The following is a 27,494-nucleotide window of genomic DNA, read 5'->3' as shown; positions in this document are numbered from 1 at the left end:
GACCCCAGGTGTGACAGCACACCATCATTTCCGGCATTAGAAGGTGGGGCAGATCCGCTGTGTGGCTGTTTGAGATCACCAATGGCACAAGTCTGCTGAAGCTGAAACACCCCACTGCTCATGGGCCCACACACTCCTGCCCATGTGGATTCCGTGCTCAGCCAAAGCAGACACACTGACTCCTCTGCAGAGATCCCACACACTCCACCTATGTGGATCCACTAGTGTCCCATGGGCTTGCTGCTGAGTGGGGCCTGCCCTGGCTGAGCTGGATTAAATCGGTGCTCTAGAGAGTGAGGCAAATCCCTGTGCTAACAGGCCAGGGGAAAAAATCCAATGGCATCAGCCAGTGTCTGTGTCAGCATGCATGTACTAGGTCACAGTAATGGCTGAGCCAGTGTCTCAGCCCCTGTGGAGCTGGGCCCAGCCACCTCCTGCCTCTCTGAGATGTACTAAGAGCTTATCAAGTTAGTCTCTTTTACCAAAGGACTATCCACCAACAGGCGAATATGTGCTTGGGCCCTTTAAGTGCAGGCCTTTCTTTCTCTTATATTCAATAGCTTTTCTGGGGGTATTCCCCAGTGGTTCTAATAGTCAGCAAAGTCAAGTATTATGGTACTCATCTCGGTTGTGCTGAATTCAAAGGCTTCTTATTGTGGGAAAGATCTCCCACTCAGATCCCCTGCTTTCCAGGAAAAGATTCATACCTTAGGATTGCCCCTCGCTGTGGAGTGCCACAGCAAGAATGCAGTTTTTTTTTTCCTCACTAGAGGGATGTTTCTGCCTCTTCCACCTCTGTCAGTGTTGTCCCTTGTTGTGGGGGTTCTTTTTGTCCAGTTTCCAGTTCTCCCTCAGAGGTAATTCTTCCACATGTAGTTGTAGATTTGCTGTGTCCATAGAAGGAGGTGAGTTCAGGGTTTTCCTATGCCACCAAATTCCCTGACTCTCCAATTACACTCTTTTGTTTTTCTGGGGGGGCTCTACATTATTTTATTGAGGTCATACTGGGTTATAACATTGTGTAAATTTCAGTTGTACATTTTTGTATATCATTTTCTGTATAGACTACATCATGTTCACCACCAATACTCTAGTTATTATCCATCACTATGCATATGTTCCCTGTTACTCCTTTTGCACCCTCCCCACTCCCTTCCCCTCTGGTAACCATTCATCTGTTTTCCTTATTCTTGTGTTTGTTAATCCTCCACATACGAGTGAAATCATATGGTGTTTGTCTTTCTCTGTCTGGCTTATTTTGCTTAGCATAATACCCTCACGGTCCATCCATGTTGTCGCAAATGGCACAATTTTGTCTCTTTTAATGGCTGAGCAGTATTCCATTGTATATATACCACATCTTTTTTATCCATTAGTCCATTAATGGACACTTGGATTTCTTCCACATCTTGGCTATTGTGAATAATGCTATGATGAACATAGAGATGCATAAATCTCTTTGAATTGTCGATTTTGTGTTTTCGGATAAATACCCAGTAGTAGGACAGCTGAATCATATGGTATTTCAGTTTTCAATTTTTTGAGAAATGTCCATATGTTTTCCAGAGTGGCTGTACCAGTTAGCATTCCCACCAGCAGTGTATGAGGGTTCCCTTATCTCCACGTCCTCTCCAATGTTTGTTACTTCTTGTCTTGTTAATTACAGCATTTCTGACGGGGGTGAGGTGAGATCTCATTGTAGTTTTGATTTGCATTTCCCTAATAATTAGTGATGTTGAACATCTTTTCATGTGCCTATTGGCCATCTTTATATCTTCTTTGCAAAAATGTCAGTTCATATACTGTGCTCATTTTTTGATAGGGTTGCTTTTTTGTTGTTGAGTTGTATGAGTTCTTTCTATATTTTGGAAATTAACCCTTTGACAGATACATGATTTGCAAATATTTTCTCCCACTTGGTGGGTTGTGTTTTCATTGTGTTGATGGTTTCCTTTGCCTTGCAGAATCTTTTTATATGAGGTAGTCTCATTTGTTTATTTTTTCTTTTGTTTCCCTTGCCTGAGTAGGCATGGTACTCAAAAAGATGATGCTAAGACCGATGTCAAAGAAGGTATTGCCTATATTTTCTTCAAGGAGTTTTATTGTTCCAGATCTTACATTCAAGTCCTTAATCTATTTTGAATTAATTTTTGTGTATGGTGTAAGATAATGGTCTACATTCATTCTTTTGCACGTGGCTGTCCCGTTTTCTCAGCACCATTTATTGAAGAGACTTTTCTTTCTCCATTGTACGTTCTTGGCTCCTTTGTTGAAGATTATTTGTCCATAGGTGTGTGATTTTATTTCTGTGCTTTCAGTTCTATTCCACTGATCTTGTAGTTTCAGTGTATAGGTCTTTCACCTCCTTCATTAAATATAGTCATAGATATTTTATTCTTTTTCTTGTGATTGTATACTTGACTTCTCTTTCTGCAAGTTCATTATTAGTGTATAGAAATGCAACTGATTTTCTATGTTGAATTTGCACCCTACAAATTTGCTGTAGTCATAGATTACTTCTAATAGTTTTTGGTGGCTTCTTTAGGGTTTTCTATATATAGATTCATGTCATCCACAAACACTGTGAGTTTTACTACTTCCTTTCTAATTTGGATCCCTTTTATTTCTTTTTCTTGCCTATTTGCTCTGGCCCAAACTTCCAGTACTATGTTGAATAAGAGGGGCAAGAATGGGCACCCAGTCTTGTTCCTGTTCTCAGAGGAATGGTTTTCATTTTTTCACCATTAAATATGATATTGGCTGTGAGTTTGTCATATAGGGCCTTTATTATTTTGAGGTACTTTCCTTCTTTACCCGTTTTATTGAGAGTTTTGATCATAAATGAATGCTGGATCTTGTCAAATGCTTTCTCTGCATCTATTGAGATGATCAAGTGATTTTCTTCAATAATTTTATTGAGATCATAATGTTTATAAAATTGTGTAATTTTGGATGTACATTGTTATTTGTCAATTTATGAATAGACTTCATCATGCTCACCACCAGTAGTCTAATTTTTGTCTGTCACCATACATATGTGCCCCTTTACCCCTTTCACCCACCCCTAGCCCCCTTCCCCTCTGGTAACCACTAATCTATTCTCTTTATCCATGTATTTGTTTATCTTCCACATATGAGTGAAATCATGCAGTATTTGTCTTTCTCTGTCTTGCTTATTTCGCTTAACACCATTCCTGCGAGGATCATCCATGTTGTTGCCAACGGGATGATTTTGTCTTTCTTTATGGCTGAGTAGTATTTCATTGTGTGTGTGTGTGTGTATATATATATATATATATATATATATATATATATATATATATATATATATATATATATACCACCCTTCCTTATCCATTCATCCATAGAAGGGCACTTGGGTTGCTTCCATGTCTTGGCTTTGTTAATAATGCTGCAATGAACATAGGGGTGCATAAATCTCCTTGGATCATTGATTTCAAGTTCTTTAGACAAATACTCAGTAGTGGGATAGTTGGGTCATATGGTATTTCTATTTTTAATTTTCTGAGAAATCTCCATACTGTTTTCCTTAGTGGCTGCACCAGTTTTCATTCCAACCAACAGTGTATGAGGGTTCTGTTTTCTCCACATCCTCTCCAGTATTAGTTGTTTTTTGTCTTGGTAGTTATAGCCATTCTGACTAACTAATGATGTTGAACATCTTTTCATGTGCCTGTTGGCCTTCTGTATATCTTCTTGGGAAAAACGTCTGTTCATAACCTCTGACCATTTTTTGATCAGGCTGTTTGTTTTTTTGGTGTTGGGCTGCATGAGTCTTTATATAGTTTCCTTTTCCTTTCAGGAGCTATTTATTCTGATGTAGGCCCACTTGTTAATTTTTCTTTTGTTTCCCTTGCCCAGGTAAACATGTTATTCGAAAGGATGCTGCTAAGACCAATATCAAATAGGGTACTGCCTATTTTTTTTCCAGGAATTTTATGTTTTCAGGTCTTACCTTCAAGTCTTTATCCATTTTGAGTTAATTTTTGTGTATCGTGCAAGATAATGGTATACTTTCATTCTTTTGAAGGTGGCTGTCCCGTTTTCCCAACACTATTTATTGAAGAGACTTCCCTTTCTCCATTGTATCTTCTTGGCTCCTTTGTCAAAGATTAACATTCCATAGATGTGTGGTTTTACTTCTGGCCTTTCAATTCTGTTCCATTGATCTGTGTGTCTGTTTTTGTGCCAGTGCCATGCTGTTTTGATTACTTTGGCTTTGTAGTATATTTTGAAGTCAGAAATTATGATGCCTCCAGCTTTGTTCTTTTTTCTCAAGGTTGCTTTAGCTATTCAAAGTCTTTTCTTGTTTCATATAAATTTTAGGATTCTTTGTTCTAGTTCCACGAAGAATGTCATTGAGATTCTGATTGGGATCGCATTGAATCTGTAGATTGCTTAGATAGTATGGATGCTTTAACTATGTTTATTCTTCCAATCCATGAGCAGGGAATATCTTTCCATTTTCTAATGTCTTCTTCAATTTCTTTCAATAATGTCTTATACTTTTCAGTGTATAAGTCTTTTGCTTCTTTGTTAAGTTTCTTCCTAGATATTTTATTCTTTTTTGTCACAATCATAAATGGGATTGTATTCTTAACTTCTCTTTCTGCTACTTCATTATTAGTGTATAGAAATGCAACTGAGTTTTGTAAGTTTATTTTTTACCCTGCCACTTTGCTGTAGTTGTTGAATATTTCTAATAGTTGTCTCATGGATTCTTTAGGGTTTTTTATATATAGAATCATGTCATCTGCAAACAATGAGAGTTTCCCTCCTTTCCCTTCCTTCCTTTTGGCTTCCTTTTATTTCTTTTTCTTGCCAAATGCTCTGACCAAAACCTCCAATACTATGTTGAATAGGAGTGGCAAGAATAGGCACCCTTGTATGTTCCTGTTCTCGGAAGGAAAGGTTTCAGTTTTTCACCATCGACTATGATGTTGGCTGTGGGTTTCTCATATATGGCCTTCATTATGTTGAGGTACTTTCCTTCTATACACATTTTATTGCGAGTTTTTATCATAAATGGATGTTGGATCTTGTCAAATGCTTTCTCTGCATCTATTGAGATTATCATGTGATTTTTATTCCTCATTTTTCAATGTAGTGTATAACATTGATTGATTTGCAGATGTTGAACCATCCCTGTGTCCCTGGAGTAAATCCCACTTAATCATGGTGTATGATCATTTTAATGTATTGATGTATTTGATTTGCCAGCATTTTGTTGAGGATTTTTGCATCTATGTTCATCAGCGATATTGGCCTGTAATTTTCCTTCTTTGTGTTGTCTTTGTCCTGTTTTGGTATGAGGGTGATGTTCACCTCATTGAATGAGTTAGGAAGCATTCCATCTTCTTCAATTTTTGGAATAGTTTGAGAAGGATAGGTATTAAATCTTCTTTGAATGTTTGGTGGAATGCTCCAGAGAAGCCATCTGGTCCTGGACTTTTGTTTTTTTGGGAGGTTTTTCGTTACTGTTTCAATCTCTTTACTTGTGATTTGTCTACTTAGATTCTCTATTTCTTCTTGATTCAGTTTTGGGAAGCTGTATGAGTCAAAGAATTTTTCCATTTCTTCTAGGTTATCCAATTTGTGGGCATATAGTTTTCCATAATTTCTCTTATAATCCTTCATAATTCTGTAGTATCCATTGTTATTTCTGCTCTTTCATTTTTAATTTTATTTATTTGAGCCTTGTCTCTTTTTTTCTTCATGAGTCTAGCTCGGGGTTTGGCAATTTTGATGATCTTCTCAAAGAACCAGCTCTTGGCTTCATTGATCCTTTCTATTGTTTTCCCTGTGTCTATTTCATTTAGTTCTGCTCTAATTTTTATTATTTCCCTCCTTCTGCTGACTTTTGGCTTTGTTTGTTCTTCTGTATCTAGTTCTGTTAGATGTAGTTTAAGATTACTTTTTTAAGATTTTTCTTATCTGGTAAGGTGGGCCTATATTGCTATGAATTTCTTTCTTAGGCCCACTTTTGCTGCCTGCCATAAGAGTTGTGTTTTCATTTTCATTTGTCTCCAGGTATCTTTAGATTTGTCCTTCGATTTCTTCATTGATCCAATGGTTATTCATTAGCTTTGTGTTTAATCTCCACATATTTGTGATTTTTCCAGCCTTTTTCTTGTAGTTGATTTCTAGTTTCATAGCATTGTTGTTGGAAAAGATGCTTGATTTGATTTTAATCTTCTTAAATTTATTAAGACTTGCCTTGTTTCCCAACATATGGTCTATATTTGTGAATGATCCATGTGCACTTGAGAAGAATGTGTATTTGGCTGCTTTTGAATGGAATGCTCTCTCTCTATATATATATTAAGTCCATGTGACCAACTGTTTCATTTAAATCCACTATTTCCTTGTTGACTTTCTTTCTGGATGATCTATTCATTGATGTAAGTCAGGTGTTGAGGACCTCTACTATTATTGTTTTGCTATCAGATTCTCCCTTTAGGTCTTTAAATAGTTGCTTTATGTACTTTGTTGCTTCTGTGTTAGGTGTATATATATTAATAAGTGTTATGTCTTCTTGGTGAAATTCCCCTTTTATCATTATATATAATGCCCATCTTTGTCTCTCATCATCTTTTGTATCTTGAAGTCTGCTTTGTCTGATATAATTAGGGCAACACTCGCTTTCTTTTGCATGCTATTTGCTTGAAGTATCATCTTCCATCCCTTCACTCTCAGCCTATGTTTTTCTTTAGAGCTGAGATGTGTTTCCTGCAGGCAGCATATCGTCAAGTCTTGTTTTTTAATCCGTCTAGCTGCTCTGTGTCTTTTGATTGATTGGTGAATTCGATCCATTTACATTTAGAGTGATTATTGATATATGAGGGCTTAATACTGCCATTTTATCTCTTGTTTTCTGTTTTTTCTGTGTTTCACTTGTTTCTTTTCCCTCATATTTCTGACTGCCATTTCAGTTTCGTGGTTTTCTGGATGGTTTTCTCAATTTTCTCTTTATGTTTTGTGACTCTGTTTTGATTTTTTGTATTGTGGTTACCATGAGGTCTGTATAAAAGATTTCATAGATGAGATAGCCCATTTTCTGATAGCCTCTTATCTCCATTAGCTTAAGCAGGTTCCATCCCATTTCTCTTCCCCTTCTATGTTTTTATTGTCTCAAATTTTTTGTGTGTGTGTTGTCAGTTTGTGACTAAGTTGAAGTGTTTATAGTTATGTTTGATGCTTTCTTTCCCTATCTTTTATGATAAAATTAAATGTTTGCTACTTTATTCTGATAGAGAGCTGCAATTTTCTGATTTTGCCTATCTATTTATCTCCTTGCTCACAGCTTTGTAAACCTTTGCATTTTTGTTTCTGGTAGGAGGGCTTCCTTTATCATTTCTTCTAAGGCAGGTCTAGTGTCGATTAACTCCCTCAGCTTTTGTTTAGCTGGGAAAGCTTTTATTTCTCTATCATATCTGAAGGAAAGTTTTGCTGGATAGAGTATTCTTGGCTAATAGTTATTTTCCTTTTTTTATTGAGGAAGATTCACCCTGTTGTGAATATTCTTCTTTTTGTATGTGAGCTGCTTCCACAGCATGGCCACTGAGAGATGAGTGGTGTAGGTCCATGCCTGGGAACCGAACCTGGGCTGCCAAAGTGGAGCACACCAAACTTAACCAATAGGCCACCAGGGTTGGCCTTTGGCTGACAGTTTTTGTCTTTCAGTATTTTCTATATTTCATTCCATTATCTCCTAGCCTGTAACATTTCTGCTGATCAATGTGCTGAAAGCCTGATGGGAGTTCCTTTGTAGGCTATTTTCTCCTCTCTTGCCCCCCTTAATATTTTTTCATTATCATTGACTTTTGACAGTTTTAATATTATATGCCTTGGAGAAGGTCTTTTTGCACTGATGTAATTAAGAATTCTATTGTATTCATGTACTTGTATGTCCAGTTTCTTCTCCAGGTTTGGGAAGTTCTCAGCTATTATTTCTTTGAACAAGCTCTCTGCTCCTTTCTCCCTATCTTCTCCCTCTGGGATACCTATTATCCTTATGTTGCTTTTCCTAATTGAGTCAGATTTACTCAAAGAATTTCTTCATTTTTGTTAAATCTTAGTTCTCTCTCCTCCTCCACCTGAAGCATTTCTAGGTTTCTATCTTCAAGGTTACTAATTCTCTGCTCTAAAATCTCTACTTTATTTTTTACATTTTCTACATTATTTTTATATCATTAATTGCATTCCTTAAATCCAGAACTTCTGTTTGGTTTTTCTTAGAGCTTCAATCTCTTTGGTGAAGTATTTCTTCTGTTCATTAATTTTATTCCTGAGCTCATTAAACTGTCTTTCTGAGTTTTCTTGTAACTCATAAGTAAGTTTCTTTATGAGAGCCATTTTTAATTCTCTGTCAGTTAGATTGTAGTCTTCTATGACTTCAGGTTTGGTTACTGGAGAGTTGCATTTTCCTTTAGTTCTGCGGTGTTACTATAGTTCTTCATGGTGTTCAATGAATTGATCCTCTGCTGGTGCATCTGTCATAGTAATCACATTTTCTTATTTGTGTACAGCTTTGGTTACTTTGTTTCTGTTCACCTGGGTGTCAAGTTCCTCCACTGGCTCTCTGTGGGCTCAGATGCTGCTGTCCCATGCACCACCTGTGCTGCTGTTCCCAGGTTGTCTCAGGGTGCTGGTTGCACCTCTGGCAGAGGTGTTGGGTTCACAGGTGTCACTGTCACTGTCACTGGTGGGGGCCTGGGGACATAGGGACTTATATACAGCCCCCGCTGCTGGTGTAGCTGGTGTAAGGGTTGCTGTCACTCGGAGCTGGGTCACTAGTTTTTCTGTGGTTTCTGTTGCCTGTGGTTGCAGACTCCCCTGCCACCATTGGAGGGGCAGTGGCTGTTTTTTCTGTTCCTGTTGCATCTGCTCATAATGGTGCTAGTCAGCCTCTCTGCGTTTGCATGGTCTGGGATCCAGCTGCTCAGTGGGTTTGTTGAATTTGAATGTGTGGGGCTGCCACCCAGCATGGCATCTTCACACAGACTGAGACACTGCCACTTGGTGGGGAGCATTCATGCATGCGGGGCTGCTGTGCCATGGTGTGCTCTCCCATGCGCCAGGCGACTGCCACTCTGCAAGCGTCCGTTCACAGGCTGGGCTGCCCCCACCTCCACTCATAGTCACTCTGGCCACTGTTTGAGGATCCACATACTGGGTTGCTGTCACTGGGGGGGGCGCACCCCTAGTTCCGCTGTTTCCTGGGGATCCAGTCCACCTGTTTCAGATGTATAGCTGCATGGATCTGTCAGGCATCCTGTTGTGCTGTGTAGGGTATACTCTGTTGGTTAATGGATGTCTATTTATTTGTAACTTAGAGGGGAGAGAAAAAGGGAACAAGTCACTGCACCATGAAGCCGACATCCAATTATACTCTTAGTCACAATTTTATGAGCAAAATTTCTAATAAAACAATTAAATTAATTTATAGATTTCTTAATATATAACCATTCTTGTTATTCTTATTTAAGCATATATTTTGTAATGTACTGTTAAATTCCAATTACTTTGGGGCCAGCCCAGTGGTGCAGTGGTTAAGTGCACGCATTCTGCTTTGGCGGCCTGGGGTTCACAGGTTCAGATCCTGGGTGTGCACTGACACACCACTTATCAAGCCATGCTGTGGTGACATCCCATATATAGTAAAGGAAGATGGACATGGATGTTAGCCCAGGGCCAATCTTCCTCAGCAAAAAAGAGGAGGAATGGCATAGGATGTTAACTCAGGGCTGGTCTTCCTCACACACACAAAAAAATTCCAATTACTTCAATTTTATGTAGAATTTGTAAAACTCATGTAATATTTGATTTATACCCTTTGTTTTTAATGCAGAAAATATATTATCTTACTACATCAGTGATAAATTAACATGCTGAAAGAGTCAAGAGAAATGGCAAAAAGGCTCAATGGACAGATAATTTGACAGATGAATATTTTTGAAAAACAAGGAGAAGATAATTCTAAGGGTATAATTATTTTCCCCAAACACAGAAAAGGTAAAATCTTCTCAGTTCATTTTATGGAGCCACCATAACTATGGTACCAAGACACAGCAAAAAGAAAAAAAATTAATAATTTAGGGTTAAAATCAGAAAATGGCAGAATAGGAAACTGTAGGCACTCATTTCTCCATGGAAACAGCAAAACAACTAGAGACTGAATAAAATAACTTTATAAGGGCTCTGTAAAGCAGTCAAAGGCTTACAGCAACCAATCAAATGCCCAATCAAGAAAAAACACATTCAAAACAATAAGAACATTCATGGCATTTTTACTCACCATTGTCTCAGCCCTCCCTGACATGGCACAGTGCAGTCTGGAGGAATCAGTAGCCCAGTCCCTAAGTCTTTTTCTAGAACCAGAAGGAGCAGAGATCTTATTTACATTATAATCAGAAGACTGCCTGAAGGACTGAACTTTGTTTTGCCCAAATAAGAGCTCAGATGAAAAAAGTCAGCATAAGTCCAATATCATGCTGGGTAAAACCAGGGAACATGTCAGACACTGCTTATAAAAGCTGTAGGGAGACTACAGACCTGCACATGCCTAGGATAAGAGATTACAGGTGGAGAAATACAATAGAATATCTAAAGCCATGAGGAGAAGCTGGGGTGAGATGTTTTGGGAATTTAAGATATTTAAAAGCAGCAATGTATATGTAGGAGTTGAAAAAAGCACATGCACATGCCCAGGCAAGAGATATCCTTAGAAAATACCTGAGAAGATTTTAAGCCTTTACCTCAGGCTTATCCTAAGACTCAGAACACACCTTGCTAACTAGTTAAGGACTTCCCAGACATGGAGCAACTCTGCAAAGACTGTAGGAGGTGGATGTCTTTCCAAATGCCCAATTTTCACCAAAAAACACAAAGCATACAGAGAAACAGGGAACATGCTCAATTCAAAGGAAAAAAATTAAGTGGTAGAAACTTTCCCTGAAGAAATAGTCATTAGATGTACTATAGAAAAACTTTAAAACCACTATCATGAATATGTTCAAAGAGCAAAAGGAAAACATGAACAAAGAACTAAAGGAAATCTGGAATAATATAGGAACAAAATGAGAATATCAATGAAGAGATAGAAATTAAAAAAGGGAACCTCAGAAATTCTGGAGTTGAAAAGTACCATAATTGAATTGAAAAATACAGTAGAGGAGTTTAACAGAAAACACACAAAAGAATCAGTGAACTTGAAGTCAAGTCATTTAAAATCATCAAGTATGAGGGGGAAAAACAAAGAAAAGTGAACAGAGCCTAAGGAAATTACCAGCCACTATCAAATACATCAATATATGAATTATGGGAGTCCTAGAACTAGAAGAGCAAGATAAAGGGGCAGAGAGATTATTTGAAAAAATAGTGGTCAAAAAATTCCCAAATTTGAGGGAAGGTATGGATCTAATAATCCAAGAAACTCAATAAATTCCAAATAGGAAAATCTAAAGAGAACCACACAAAGACATATTTTAATCACACTGCCAAAAGACAAAGAGCAAATCATGAATAAATGGGAGAAAAGTAAATTTTCACATACAAAGGAACCTCAATAATAATATCAGCAAATTTGTCAGCAGAAACCTTACATGTCATAGGAGTAGAATAATATATTTAAAATGGTGAAAGAAACAAAAAGTGTCAACCAAGAGTTCCATATTCAGCAAAACTGTCCTTCAAAACTGAAAGAAATTAAAACATTCCCAGATTAATAAAAGCTGAGGGAATTCACCATCACTAGAATTGCCCTACAAGAAATGTTAAAGAGAGTCTTTCAAGTTGAAATGAAAGGATGCTAGACAGTAACATGAAGCTATATAAAAATATAAAGATCTTTGGTAAAGGTAAATATATGGATAAATATAAAAGTCACTCATTGTATGTTTGGTTTGTAACTCCACTTTTTATTTTCTACAATTCTTAAAAGATGAAAGTGTAAAAACTATAAACGTGTGTTAATGGGTTCACAATATATAAAGATGCAACTTGTGATATCAATTACATAGTAAAGATGGAGTAAAATTTTTGTATATGACTGAGGATAAGTTGGTATCAATTTAAAACAGAATGTTATAACTTTATGATATTATATACAGTACCCATTGTACCCATAAAGAAAATAAGTATTGAATATACACAAAAGGAAATGAGAAAGGAATCAAAACACATCACTACCAAAAAATGCACTAAACACAAAGGAAAACAATGGAGGAAATGAGGGACATAAAAGCTGTAAGATATACAGAAAACACATAACAAATGGCAAAATAAGTTCTTTAGTATCAGTAATTACTTTAAATTTAAATGGATTAAACTCTCCAATAAAAAGACATAGATTGGTAAATGGATTAAAAAAACAGGATACAAATATATGCCATCTACAAGATTCTCTCTTTATACCTAAAGACACACTTAGGTTGAAAGTGAAAAGATGGAGACAGATATTCTATGTAAAGTGTAACCAGAATAGAGTTTTGTTGGCTATACTAATGTCAGGAAAAAAATAGAATTTAAGTCACAAACTGTTACAAATGATAAAGAAGGTCATGACATAAAGATAAAAGGGTCAATTGACCAAGGAGATATAACAATTATAAAAATATATTTACAAAACATCAGAGCTCCAAAATATATAAAGCTAACATTGACAGAACTTAAGGGAGAAATAGCTCATCAATGATAGTAAGTGACTGAAAATTTTCTAAGTCCATTTTGGCTGCTATAACAAAATACCACAGACTGCAAAGCTTATAAGCAATAGAAATTTAGTTATTACAATTCTGGAGGCTGAAAATTTGAGATCAGCATGCAAGCATGGTTGGGTGAGAACCCTTTTCCAGGTTGCAGACTTCTCATTGTATCCTCACATGGTGGAATAGATGAGGGAGGTATCTTGGGCCTCTTTTATAAGGGCATTAATTTCATTCATGTCAGCTCTGCCCTCATGACCTAATCACCTCTCAAAGGCCCTATACCCTAATACCAAGACATTGGGCATTAGGGTCTCAACCTATACATTTTGAGGGGACACAAACATTCAGACTACAGCAATACTCCATTTCCAAAAATGGAGAGAACAACCAGATAGAATATAGATAAGAAGATAGAGAACATGAACAACACTTTAATCAATTGAACCTAACAGACATATGCAGAACACTCCATTCAAAAACAGCAGACTACATATTTTTTTCAAGTGCACATGAAATGATCTCAAGGATAGACATATTGGGCCACAAAGAAAGTCCTAATAAATTTAAAAAGTTAGAAACCATACAAAGTATCTTTTTCAACCACAATGGAAGGGAAGAAGAAATCAATAGGAGAAGGAAAACTGGAAAATTTACAAATATCTGTAAACTAAATAACACACTCTTAAACAACCAGAGTCAAAGTAGAAATCACAAGGGAAATTATTATATATCTTGAGACAAATGAAAATGAAAGCCAAACATACCAAAACTTATGGACATAGCAAAAGCAGTACTGAGGGAAATATTTTGCAGTAAATACGTTCATTAAAAAAGAAGAAAAATCTCAAGTCAACAACCTAAATTTACACCTTAATGAACTAGAAAAAGAACAAACTAAACTCAAACTTAGCAGAAGGAAGGAAATAAAAAATATTAGAGTAGAAATCACAAAACATCAAATAGAAAAACCATAGAGAACACCAATAAGACCAAGAGTTGGTACTTTGAAAGAACAACAAAATTGACAAACCTTTAAATAGACTAAGAAAAAAGGAGAGAAGGCTCAAAAGATGAAAATCACAAATAAAAGTGGAACTTACTACTGATTTAATTAAAGAATGGTTATGGTGATTTTGAACATCTTTTCATGTGTCTATTGGTTATCTGTATATACTCTTTACAACAATGTCTGTTCATATCCTCTGCTCACTTTTTGATTGAGTTGTTCATTTTGTTGTTCTTGAGCTCTATGAGTTCTTTATATATTTTGGAAATTACTCCTTGCTGGATATATGATTTGCAAGTATTTTCCCCCAGTGGTACGTTGTCTTTTCATTTTGTTGATGGTTTTCTTTGCTGTGCAGAAACTTTTTAGTTTTATGTAGTCCCATTTGTTTATTTTTTCTTTTGTTTCCCTTGCCTGAGTAGACATGGTATTCGAAAAGATACTGCTAGGACAGATGTCAAAGAACATACTGCCTATGTTTTCTTTTAGGAGTTTTATGGTTTCAGGTCTTACATTCAAGTCTTTAATTCATTTTGAATTAGTTTTAGGGAAATGCAAATCAAAACTACAATGAGATGTCACCTTACACCCATCAGAATGGCTATAATTAACAAGACAAGAAATGTGTTGGAGAGGATGTGGATAAAAGGGAACCCTCGTACACTGCTGGTAGGAATGCAAACTGATACAGCCACTATGGAAAACTGGAGACTTCTCAAAAAATTAAAAATACAAATAGCATATGATCCAGCTATTCCACTACTGGATATTTATCCAAAGAACGGGAAATAAATAATTCAAAAAGATATATGCACTCCTACGTTAATTGCAACATTATTCACAATAGTCAAGACTTGGATGCAACCCAAGTGCCCATCAATGGATGAATGTATAAAGAAGAGGTGGTATATATATACAATGGAATATGTACTCATCCATAAAAGAGACAAAATTGTGCTATTTGCAACAACATGGATGGACCTTGAGGGTACTATGCTAAGTGAAATAAGTCAGACAGGGAAAAATACCATATGATTTCACTAATATGTGGAAGATAAACAAGCAAACAAACACATAGATACAGAGAACAGACTGGTGGTTAGCAGAGGGTAAGGGGGTTTGGGGAGGGTGAAAGGGGTAAAGGGGCACCTATGTGTGCTGGTGGATAAATACTAGACTATTGGTGGTGAACATGATGCAGTCTACACAAAAGCTGAAATATAATAATGTATAACTGAAATTTACACATTGTTATAAGCCAATGTGACCTCAATAAAACAATTTTAAAAATAAAATAAATTACATGCACATAAAAATTATTATAGGTAAGTACTATGAATAATTGTATGCCAAAAAAATGGATAACCTGGATGAAATGGTCAAATTCCAAGAAATATACAACCCACCAAGACTGAGTCATGAATAAATACAAAACCTGACTAGAGCTTTAACTAGTAATGAGTGTAAATCAATAATCTAAAACATCCCAACAAAGAAAAAATCTCAGAACTACATGGCTTCACTAGTGAATTATATGAAACATTTTGAAAATAATTAATGTCAATACTTCTCAACTCTTCCAAAAGTATTGAAGAGAAGCGATCACTTCCTAACTCTTTCTGAGGCCAGTATTACCCTGATACTAAAGCCAGATTTACAAAAAAAATAAAAAACATAAAAAAAAACCTCTACAAACCAATATCCCTTATGAATATTGACATAAGAATTCTCAACAAAATATTAGCCAACCAGATTCAAGAGCATATTAAAAATATTATACACCATGACCAAGTGGGATTTATTCCTGGAATGCAACAGTGATTCAACATATAAAAATCAATCAATGTAATACACCACATTAACAAAATGAGATGAAATAAACATATGATTATTCCAACTGATGCTGAAAAAGCATTTGACAAAATATCACACCCTTTTTATTATAAAAATGCTCAACAAACTAGAAATAAATAGAAGGAAACTTCTCCAACATAATAAAGACTATCTATAAAAATCCACAGTTAACATCATCCTCAATTGTGACAGACTGAAAGCTTTTCCTCTAAGATCAGGAACAAGACGAGGATGCCCGCATTGGCAACTTCTATTTAACGTATCATTTGAAGTTCTAGGCAGAACAATTGAGCAATAGAAAGAAATAAAAAGGGAGTTAGATCAAGATGGCAGAGTAGGAAAATCCTTAGCTCACCTTGTCCCATGGACACACAAAACTACACCTATATATAGAACCACTATCACTGAGAACAACCTGAAAAATAGCAGAACAAATTTTTCACAACTAAAGACACAAAGAAAAAGCCACATTGAGATGGTTAGGAGGGGCAAAGATGTGATCTAGGCAGGATGCTTGCCTACAGTGGGGTGACACATAGTGGAAGGGATATAACAACCATGGAGGTCCTCTTGGACAAGCAAGCGGCCTAAGCCCACATTGAGCTCCCCAGCCCAGGGGGCTTGCACCAGGAAAACAAGCCCCCGTAATGTCTGGCTTTGAAAACCAGAGGCTTATATCTGGGGGAGCTGGAGGGCTATAGGAAACCAAGACTCTGCTCTCAGAAGGTGCATGCACAAACTCACTCACTTTAAGTCCCAGCACAGAGGCAGCAGCTTGAAAAGTGCCTGGGTTATACATACAGGAGATTCATTGATTAATTTTAGGGTGTGTGCAGGATCTGTTGGAACTTCCTCTGGGGACAGGAGCCTTGGTGGATGCCATTTTTTTGCTCTGCTTCTACCTACCTGGGTCAGCCCAGGCAGATGCCATTTCTGATACTTTCTATCTACTTTGTTAACACTGCTCACCCTGCCCAGGCATTCCCCTGTGGAACCACCCTAGCTGATGTCCCTCTAGGGCATCTCCCACCCTGCCCCACCTGGCAAGCAGTCCCAGCCAGGACCACAGACATTCAAAGCATCTTCTACCCCACTCCACCCAGTGGGAAGCCCTGGCCATCACCAGAGCCTCCCAAAGCAGCTCCTGGCCTGCTACACCCAGTGGGTGGCCCTGGCCATCACCAGGGCCCCTCTCAAGTGGCTCCCTCCCTGGGGCAACAGCTCCACCCACCAGCATGCTCACAGCAATCATGGCCCAAGCACAAAGGAGGGAACACCCAAGCTACACAGGGGACACACCTAAAGCACTTGGCTGTGGTGAAAAGGGGAGATTGCACTACTAGACCCCACAGGACACCTTCTACCTAAGGCTATCCATTCAAGACCAGGAGACATAGCTGATCTAATACATAGAAACAAACATAGAGAGTTAGGTAAAATGAGAAGACAGATGACTATGTTGCAAATGAAAGAACAAAACAAAACCTCATAAAAAGAACTAGATGAAATGGAGATAAGAATTCCACCAGATAAAGTGTTCAAAGTAATAGTCATAAAGCTACGCACTGAACTCGGGAGAAGAGTGGATGAACACAGTGAGAACTTCAACAAAATGGTAGAAAATATAAAAAAGAACCAATCAGAGTTTAAGAATACAATAACTGAAATGAAAAATATGCTAGAGGGAATCAACAGCAGATTAAATGATGCAGAAGAGCGAATCAGCAATCCAGAAGACAGAGTAGCAGAAATCACTCAATCAGAACAGCAAAAGCAGAAAACAATAAAAAAATTGAGGATAGCTTAAGGGGCCATCGGGACAATATCAAAAGAACTAACATTTGCATTATAGGAGTCTCAGAAAGAGAAAAGAGAGAGAAAGGGACAGAAAACCTATTTGAAGAAACAATAGTTGAATACTTCCCCAACCTGACAAAGGAAACAGACACCCAACTCCAGGAAGCACAGAGTCCCAAATAAGATGAACACAAAGAGACCCACACCAAGATATATTAAAATTAAAACTGTCAAAATTTAAAGATAAAGAGAGAATCTTAAAAGCATCAATAGAAAAGCAACTAGTTACATACAAGGGAATCCCCATAGGACTATCGGCTGATTTATCAGCAGAAACTGCAGGCCAGAAGGGAAGAGCACAATATATTCAAAGTGCTGAAAGGAAAAATCTTACAACCAAGAATAATCTTCTTGGCAAAGTCACAATTGAGAATTGAAGTAGGAATAAAGAGTTTCCCAGACAAGCAAAAGCTAAGGGAGTTCAACAACACTAAACTGGCCTTACAAAAAATGTTAAAGGGACTTATTTAAACATAAAAGAAAAAGCCATAACTAGAAATAAGAAAACTATGAAAGCAAAAATTTTACTGAAAATGGCAAACATATAGTAAAGGTAGTGGATTAACCATCCATATACTAGTTTGAAGGTTAAAAGACAAAAGTAGTAAAATCATCTACATCTACAATAATTAGTTAAAGGATATGCAAAATAAAAAGATGTACGATATGACATCAAAAACATAAATCATGGAGGGGGGAGTAAAGATGTAGTCCTTTTAGAATGTACTTGAACCTAAGCGACCATCAATGTTAAATAGACTGCTATATACATAGGTTGTCATATATGCACCTCATGGTAACCAAAAACCAAAAACCTGTAATAGATACACAAAAAATAAAGAGAAAGGAATATAAACATAACACTAAAAAAAGTCATCAAATCACAAGGGAAGAGAAAAAGAGAAGGGAACTACCAAAACACCCAGAAAACAATGAACAAAATGGCAATAAGTACATACCTATAAATAATTAAATAAATGTAAATGAACTAAATGCTGCAATTAAATGACATAGGATGGCTGAATGGATAAAAAACAAGACCTATATATATATGCTGCCCGCAAGATACTCACTTCATATCTAAAGACACACACAAACTGAGAGTGAAGGGATAAGAAAAGATATTCTATGCAAATGGAAACAAAAAGAAAGCCATGGTGGCAATACTTATATAAGACAAAATAGACTTCAAAAGAAAGACTGTAACAAGAGACAAAGAAGGGCGTTACATAATGATAACGGGATAAATCCAACAAGAGGATACAACATTTCTTAAAATCTATGCACCCAACATGGGAGCATCCAAATACATAAAGCAAATATTAACAGACATAAAGGGAGAAACTGACAGTAACACAATAATAGTAGGGGGCCTTAACATCCCAGTTAAATCAATGGATATATCATCCAGACAGAAAATGAGCAAAGAAACATTGGCCTTAAACAATACATTAGACCAGATGGACTTAATAGATATGTACAGAACATTCCATCTAAAAATAGCAGAAAACACATTCTGTTCAAGTACACATGGAATGTTCTCCAGGAGATATAAAAGGTAGTGATAAAACATATTAGGCCACAAAACAAGTCTCAATAAATTTAAGAAGATTGAAATCATATCAAGCATCTTTTCCAACCACAATGATATGAAACTAGAAATCAATCACAAGAAAACTGGAAAAAACACAAACACATGGAGGCTAAACAAAATGCTACTAAACAACCAATGGATTAATGAAGAAATCAAAGAGGAAATACAAAATACCTTGAGAAAAATGAAAATAGAAACACAACATTCCATAATCTATGGAACATAGCAGAAACAGTTCGACAAGGGAAGCTATAGCAATACAGGCCTACCTCAGGAAACAAGAAAAATCTCAAGATATCTAATCTTGGGTCAGTCCCAGTGGTCTAGTGGTTTTCAGCACACTCCACTTCAGTGGCCCAGGTTCAGTTCCTGGGCATGGACCTACGGCACTCATCTGTCAGTGTCCATGCTGTGTTCAGTTCATATACAAAAAAAGGAAGATTGGCAGCTGATATTAGCTCAGGGTGTATCTTCCTCAGCAAAAATAAAATAAAATAAAATCTAACCTTACAACTAAAAGAACTAGAAAAAGGAGAAGAAAGAAAGCCCATAGTTAGTAGAAGGAAGGAAATAATAAAGATCAGAGCAGCAACAAATGAAATAGAGACTAAAAAAGTAATAGAAAACATCAATGAAACTAAGAGCTAGTTCTTTGAAAAGATAAACAAAATTGATAAACCTTTAGCAAGACTCATCAAAAAAAAGAGAGACCAAATAAATAAGATCAGAAATGAAAAAGGTGATGTGACAAGTGACACCACAGAAATACAAAGGATTATAAGATATTGTTATGAACAATTACATGCCAAAAAATTGAACAACCTAGAAAAAAATGGATGAATTCCTGGAAATCTACAATCTTTCAAAACTGAATCAGGAAGAAATAGAACATCTGAATGGACTGACTACTAGTAACAAAATTGAATCAGTAATCAGAAAACTCCCAACAAACAAAAGTCCAGGACCAGAGAGGTTTACAGGTAAATTGTACCAAATATTTAAAGAGTTAATAGTTATTGTTCTCAAACTATTCCAAAAAAATTGAAGAGGAAGGAACACTTCCAAATTCATTCTGTGAGGCCAGAATTACACTGATAGCAAAACCAGACAAAGACATTACAAAAAAAAAGGAAAATTCCAGGCCAATATCCCCAATAAACATAAAAGAAAGTATCTTCAATAAAATATTAGGAAACTGAATTCAACAATACATTAAAAAGATCCACTATCAAGAGGAATTTACCCCAGGGATGCAACAATGGTACAATATTCACAAATCAATGTGATACACCACATTAACAAAATGAAGGATTAAAATCACATGATCATCTCAATAGATGCAGAAAAAGCATTTGACAAAATTTAACATCCATTTATTACAAAAACTCTCAATAAAGTGGGTATAGAGGGAACATATCTCAACATAATAAAGGCCATATATGACAAACCCACAGCTAATATTATACTCAAGGGTGAAAAGCTGAAAGCATTTCCTCTAATATCAGGAACAAGACAAGGCTGCCCATTCTTGCCACTTTTATCCAACACAGTATTGAAAGTCCTAGCCACAGTTATCAGACAAGAAAAAGAAATAGGCATCCAAATTGGAAAGGAAGAGGTAAAACTGTCACTATTTGCAGGTGACATGATGCTATATATAGAAAAGCTTAAAGACTCCACTGAAAAAAACATTGTAACTAATGAATGAATTCAGTAAAGTTGTAGGATACAAAATAAATATACAGAAATATGTTGCATTTCTAAAGATTTTAAAGATTTTATTTATTTATTTTTCCCCAAAGCCCCAGTACATAGTTGTCTGTCATAGCTGCACATCCTTCTAGTTGCTGTATGTGGGACGCGGCCTCAGCATGGCTGGAGGAGTGGTGCCTCGGTGCGCACCCGGGATCCGAACCCGGGCCGCCGGCAGCGGAGCGCACGCACTTAACCACCAAGCCACGGGGCCGGCCCTGCATTTCTACATACTAATAACAAACAATCAGAAAGGTACATTAAAAAACAAGCCCTTTTATGATGACATCAAAAAAAAAAAACTTAGGAAGAAATTCAACAAAGGAGGTGAAACACCTGTACTCTGAAAACTGTAAGATGTTGATGAAAGAAACTGAAGAAGACACAAATAAATGGAAATGCATACTGTGCTCATGGATTGAAAAAATTGATATTGTTAAAATGTCCATATAACCTAAGCAGTCTACAGATTCAATGCAATCCCTATCAAAATACCAATGGCATTTTCCACAGAACTAGAACAAATAATCCTAAAATTTGCATGGAACCACAAAACACCCGAAATAGTCAAGCAATCTTGAGAAAGAAGAACAAAGATGGAAGTATCATGCTCTCTGATTTCAAAGTATACTACAAAGCTATAGTAATCAAAACTGTATGGTACTGACAGAAAAACAGACACATATATCAATGGAACAGAATCCAGAGCCCAGAAATAAACCCATGCTTATATGGTCAATTAAACTATGACAAAGGAAGTGAGACCATACAATGAGGAAAAGACAGTCTTATCAATAAATAGTATTGGAAATACTGGACAGCTACATGCAGAAGAATAAAACTGTGCAAAAATTATTACACCATATAGAAAAATAAACTCAAAATAGATTAAAGACTTAAATGTGAGACCTGAAGCCATAAAACTCCTAGAAGAAAACATAGGCAGCACACTCTTCAACATCAGTCTTTGCAATATTTTTTCGATCTGTCTCCTCAGGCAAAGGCAACAAAAGCAAAAATAAAGAAATGGGACTATATTAAACTAAAAAGCTTTGACACAGAAAAGGAAACCATTAACAAAATGAAAGGCAATCTACTGAATGCTAGAAGATATTTGCAAATGATATATCCAATAAGGCATTAATATAAAAATGTTATAAAGAACTCATACAACTCAATATCAAAAAAAAACAATCTGATTAAAAAATGGGAAAAGGACCTAAATAGACATTTTTCTAAAGAAGACATACAAATGGCCAGTAGACATATGAAAAGATACACAACATCACTAATCATCAGGGAAATGCAAATCAAAACCACAATGAGATATTACCTCACACCTGTTAGAATGGCTATTGTTAAAAAGACAACAAATAACAACAAAGTGTTGGGAAAGATGTGGAGAAAAAGGAACTTGCATACACCATTGGAGGGAATGTAAATTGGTGCAGCCACTATGGAAAACAGTATAGACGTTCCTCAAAAAATTAAAAATGAAACTACTATATGATCCAGCAGTCTCATTTCTGGGTATTTATCCAAAGAAAATGAAAACACTAATTTGAAAAGATATATGCACTTCTTTGTTCATTGTGGCATTATTTACAATAGCCAAGATATGGGAGCAACCTAAGTGTCCATCGATAGAGGAATGGATAACAAAGATGTGATAAATATATACAATGGAATCTTACTCAGCTTTTTAATAAAATAGAATAAAATCTTGCCATTAGAGACAACATGGATGGACCTAGAGGGTATTACGCTAAGTGAAATAAGTCAGACAAAGACAAATATCATATGATTTCACTTATATGTGGAATATAAAAAACAAAACAAGTGAACAAATAAAACAAAAGAGAAGCAAACTCATAGATACAAAGAACAAACTGATGGTCACCAGAAGAGAAGGGGTGGGAGGATGGATGAAATAGGTGAAGGTGATTAAGAGATACAAACTTCCAGTTATAAAATAAATGTCATGGGGATGTAATGTACAGCATAGGGAATATAGTCAATAATATTGTAATAACTTTGTATGGTGATGGATGGTTACTAGAGTTGTCATGGTGATCATTTCATTATGTACATAAATGTCAAATCAATATGTTGTACACCTGAAACTAATGTAATATTGTATGCCAACCATACTTCAATAAAAAATGAAATAAATGGTATCCAAATTTGAAAGGAAGAATTAAAACTATTTATATTCGCAGATTACATGATCCTATATGTAAAAAATCCTAAAGATTTTTCACATAAGAAAAACTGTTAGAACTGGTAACCAATTCAGCAAAATTATAGGATAAAAAATTCACATACAAAAATCACTTGCATTTTTATACACTAACAATGAAAAATCTGGAAAGGAAATTAAGAAAACAATTCCATTTACAATATCATCAAAAAGAATAAAACAGGGGCTGTGATTCAAGATGGTAGAAAGATCCTGAACTCATCTCCTCCCATAGACACACCAAATGTACAGCTATATATGGAACAATTTCCTCTGGAAAACAAAAACAAAAAACTAGCTGAGTAATTCCTATGCATCAGGGCAAACAAAAAACAACTCACATCAAAGCGGATAGGAGAGACTGAGACACAATCTTGCCATAAACCCCACCCCCTCCATGGCAACCCACAATAGTGAGGGAACACAAAACCCTAACTTTCTCCCTGAAGAGCAATGGGTTTAAACTCCACATTGGACACCCCAACTTTTAAGATCTGGACCTGAGAGATGAGCCACCAAATCGTCTAGTTTTGAAAGCCAACAGGGCTTGCATTCACACAACCCATAAGGCTATGGCAAACTAAGAAACAGTTCTTAAAGGGCTTATGTACACAGACTCATGAATCCCTTGGCCCAGAGCAGAGACAGCCAATTTGAAAGAGTCTAGACTCTCTGTGAAAGAAGCTTATTTTCTTACCTTAAAACATTGGCCTGAGGGGCAGGCATCTAATTTAACACACCTCTAGGGGCCTAATGAAATACTCTTTGGGATGGAGGCCAGCAGATACCATCTTTGCACTCTCCCTCTGCCTCACTCTGGATCACCAGTGTCTCCCAGATAGGAGCTTATGCCCTTGACTGGAAATGCAATTTTTGTGACTGCCACCCAGGGGATACCTCTAGGTTGCCTGACTCTGGTGGCCAGCAGAGCTTATGCTTGTGATCCCACAGGCTTGTAATGAATGGAGAAAGAGTTCTTAACTAGCTACCCCCCATAGGCCACAGCAAGAAGCAATAGACTGAGGTGCCCAGTCTTTCTATGAAAGAGTCCTATTAGTTTATCTTCATAGCTGTGGCCTGAGAGGCAGGCTTCTAATTAAACGCATATCTAAAGGCTGAATGTAATCCTCTGCAGAGACCTTGGAAAGTGGGTGTTATCTTCACACTCTTCCTCTGCCAAGCTCCGGAGCACCAGTGTCTCCCAGAGGGGAGCTTATACAGACATCTGGTGCCCTGGTTTTTGTGGCTGCCATCCAGGGGATGCCCTTTGATCCTGTGGCCCTGATGGCCAGTAGGGCTTGTGCCTGGGTCCCATGGGACTGTAACAATATGAGAGACAGTTCTTGGCTGGCTACCACCCCCAGGGTACAGTGAAGACAGCAGACTGAAACATACCTTGTATTTCTATGAAAGAAGCCTATTTGATTGTCCTTGAGCTTCAGCCTGTGGGACAGGCTTCTGATTTGGCACACATCTAGAGACCTACCGAGGTGGTCTCTGGGGACAGAGGCTGGTAGATACCACCTTTGCACTTTACCTATTCCTTGATCCAGGTCACCAGTATCTCCTGGAAAGGAGCTTGTGCCCTCATCTGGCACACCAATTTTTGCAGCTGCCATCCAGGGTATACCTCTGGGTTGTCTGTATTTGGTGGCCAGCAGGGCTTTTGCTTATGGGTCCTACAGGACTGTAATGAACAGAGAAAGAGTTCCTAACTCTCCTCCACCCACAGGGCATAGCATGGAGGAAGCAGACTAAGGTACCCCCTCTTTCTATGAAGGAAGCCTACTAGCTTATCTTCATGGCTGTGGCCTGAGGGGCAGGCTTTCAATCAGCCTGAATATAGGTGCTGACTGAGACCCTCCCCACAGGGACATTAACAGGTCTTGGCACACCCTCAACTACTGGAAGCCACTAAAAATAAAATAAGCTGCTTGGACAATCAAAATTCTGAGAGACAACCAAGATTAGAGCAGGGTCGAATGATAATGTTCATCTCCTACACAAGGCCACTCCTTCAAGACTGGGAAGGGTAGCTATTTTATCTAATGCATAGAAACCAACACAGAGAGTCAAGGAAAATAAAGAGACAAAGGAATATGTTCCAAACAAAAAATAAGATAAAATCTTAGAAAAAAACCCTCAATAAAATGGAAATAAGTGATTTACCTGATAAAGATTTCAAAAACAGCCATAGAGATGCTTACTGAGCTCGGGAGAAGAATGGATGAAAAAAGTGGGAATATCAATAAAGAGATAGAAAATATAAGAAAGTATAAGAAAGAAGTCACAGAGCTAAAGAATACAATAATTGAACTGAAAAATACAATAGAGAGGTTCAACAACAGACTAGATGAAGCACAAGAAAGGATCAGTGACCTCAAATACAGAGCAGTAAAAATTCACACAATCAGTGTAGCAAAAAGAAAAAAGAATGAAAAAAGTGAAGATAGCTTAAGGGACTTATGAGGCAACATCAAACAGATCAATGTTTGCATTATAGGGATCCCAGAAGGAGAAGAGAGAGAGAAAAAGGTAGAAAACTTATTGGAAGAAATAATGGCTAAAAACTTCCCTAACCTGGGAAAGGAAACAGATATCCAGATCCAGGAAGCCCAGTAAGTTCCAAATAAGACGAAACCAGAAAAACTCACACCAGGACACATTATAATTAAAATGTCAAAAGTTCAAGACAAGAAGATAATCTTAACAGAAACGGGAGAAAAATAACTTGTTTTGTTTTTAAGAGAACCCCCGTAAGACTATCAGCAAACTTCTCAGCAGAAATTTTGTATGCCAGGACGGAGTGACACAATATATTCAAAGTGCTGAAAGAAAAAAAAAATCCAACCAAGAATACTCTAGTTGGCAAAGGTGTCCTTCAGAATTGAAAGAGAGAGAGTTTTCCAGACAAGGAAAAGCTAAAGGAGTTCAATACCATTAAACTGGTCTTAGATGAAATGTTAAAGGAAAATTTTTAAGCTGAAATAAAAGCATTCTAATTAGTAACAGGAAAATATATGAAAATATAAACCTCCCTGGTAAAAGTAAATTTATGGTAAAACTCAAAATAATCTAATGTTGTGAAGATGGCGGATTAAACACTTATAAAGATAATGAAGGTTAAAAGACAAAAATAGTCAAAATAATTATAACTATAATAAATTTTTAAAGAATACCCAGGATACAAAGGTGCAAATTGGGGCATCCATAACATAAAACATGGGGGGGTGGTAAAAATATGGAGCTTTAAAATGATTTCAAACTTAAGTTGTTATGAACTTAAGATAGATTGTTATAAATGTAAGTTGTTTTATGTAAGCCTCATTGTAACCACAAAGCAAAAACCTATAGTACATACAAAAAGGAGACAGAGAATGTAATCTAATCATACCAATATAGAAAATGATCAAATCACAAAGAAAGAGAGCAAGAGGAGAAGAAAGGAACAGAGAAACCACAAAACAGCCAGAAAACAATTAACAAAATAGCAATAAGTACGTACCTAACAATAATTACTTTAGGGGCCAGCCCCATGGCATAGCGGTTAAGTGCACACACTCTGCTGCTGGCCGCCTGGGTTCAGATCCTGGGCGTGCACCAAGGCACCGCTTGTCAGGCCATGATGTGGCGGCATCCCATATAAAGTGGAGGAAGACAGGCACAGATGTTAGCCCAGGGTCAGTCTTCCTCAGCAAAAAGAGGAGGATTGGCATGGATGTTAGCTCAGAGCTGATCTTCCTCAAAAAAAAATTAATAATAATAATTACTTTAAATGTATATGAACTAAATTCTCCAATCAGAGTTGCTGAACGGATAAAAACCAAGACCAATCTATATGCTACCTACAAGAGACTCACTTCAGATGTAAGGATGCACACAGACTGCAAGTACAGGGATGGAAAAAGATATTCCTTGCAAATAGAAACCAAAGGAAAGCTGTGGTAACTATACTTATATCAAACTAAGTGGACTTTAAGACAAAGACTGTAATAAGAGACAAACGAGGTCATTACATAATGATAAAGAAGTCAATCCAGCAAGAGGATATAATATTTGTAAATATGTATGTACCTAACATAGGAGCACCTGAATCTACAAAACAAATATTAATGGACATAGAGAGAGAATTAGACAGCAATAAAGTAATAGTAGAATACTTTTATAACCCACTTTCATTAGTGGATAGATCATCTAGACAGAAAATTGATAAGGAAAGATTGGCCTTAAATGACACATTAGACCAAATGTACTTAAATGTATACAGAACATTCCATCTGATAGTAACAGAATTCCCATTCTACTCAAGCGCACATGGAACATTCTCCAGGATAGATCACATGTTTGGCCATAAAATAAATCTTAATAAATTTAAATGATTGAAATCATATCAAGTATCTTTCTGACCACTCAGTATGAAATTAGAAATCAATTACAGAAAGAAAACTGGAAAATTCACAAATA

The sequence above is a fragment of the Ceratotherium simum genome, chromosome X, assembly GCF_057802395.1.
Source record: "Ceratotherium simum simum isolate JZ-2026a chromosome X, ASM5780239v1, whole genome shotgun sequence".
NCBI lineage: Eukaryota > Metazoa > Chordata > Mammalia > Perissodactyla > Rhinocerotidae > Ceratotherium > Ceratotherium simum.
This window is presented reverse-complemented; position numbering follows the sequence as displayed.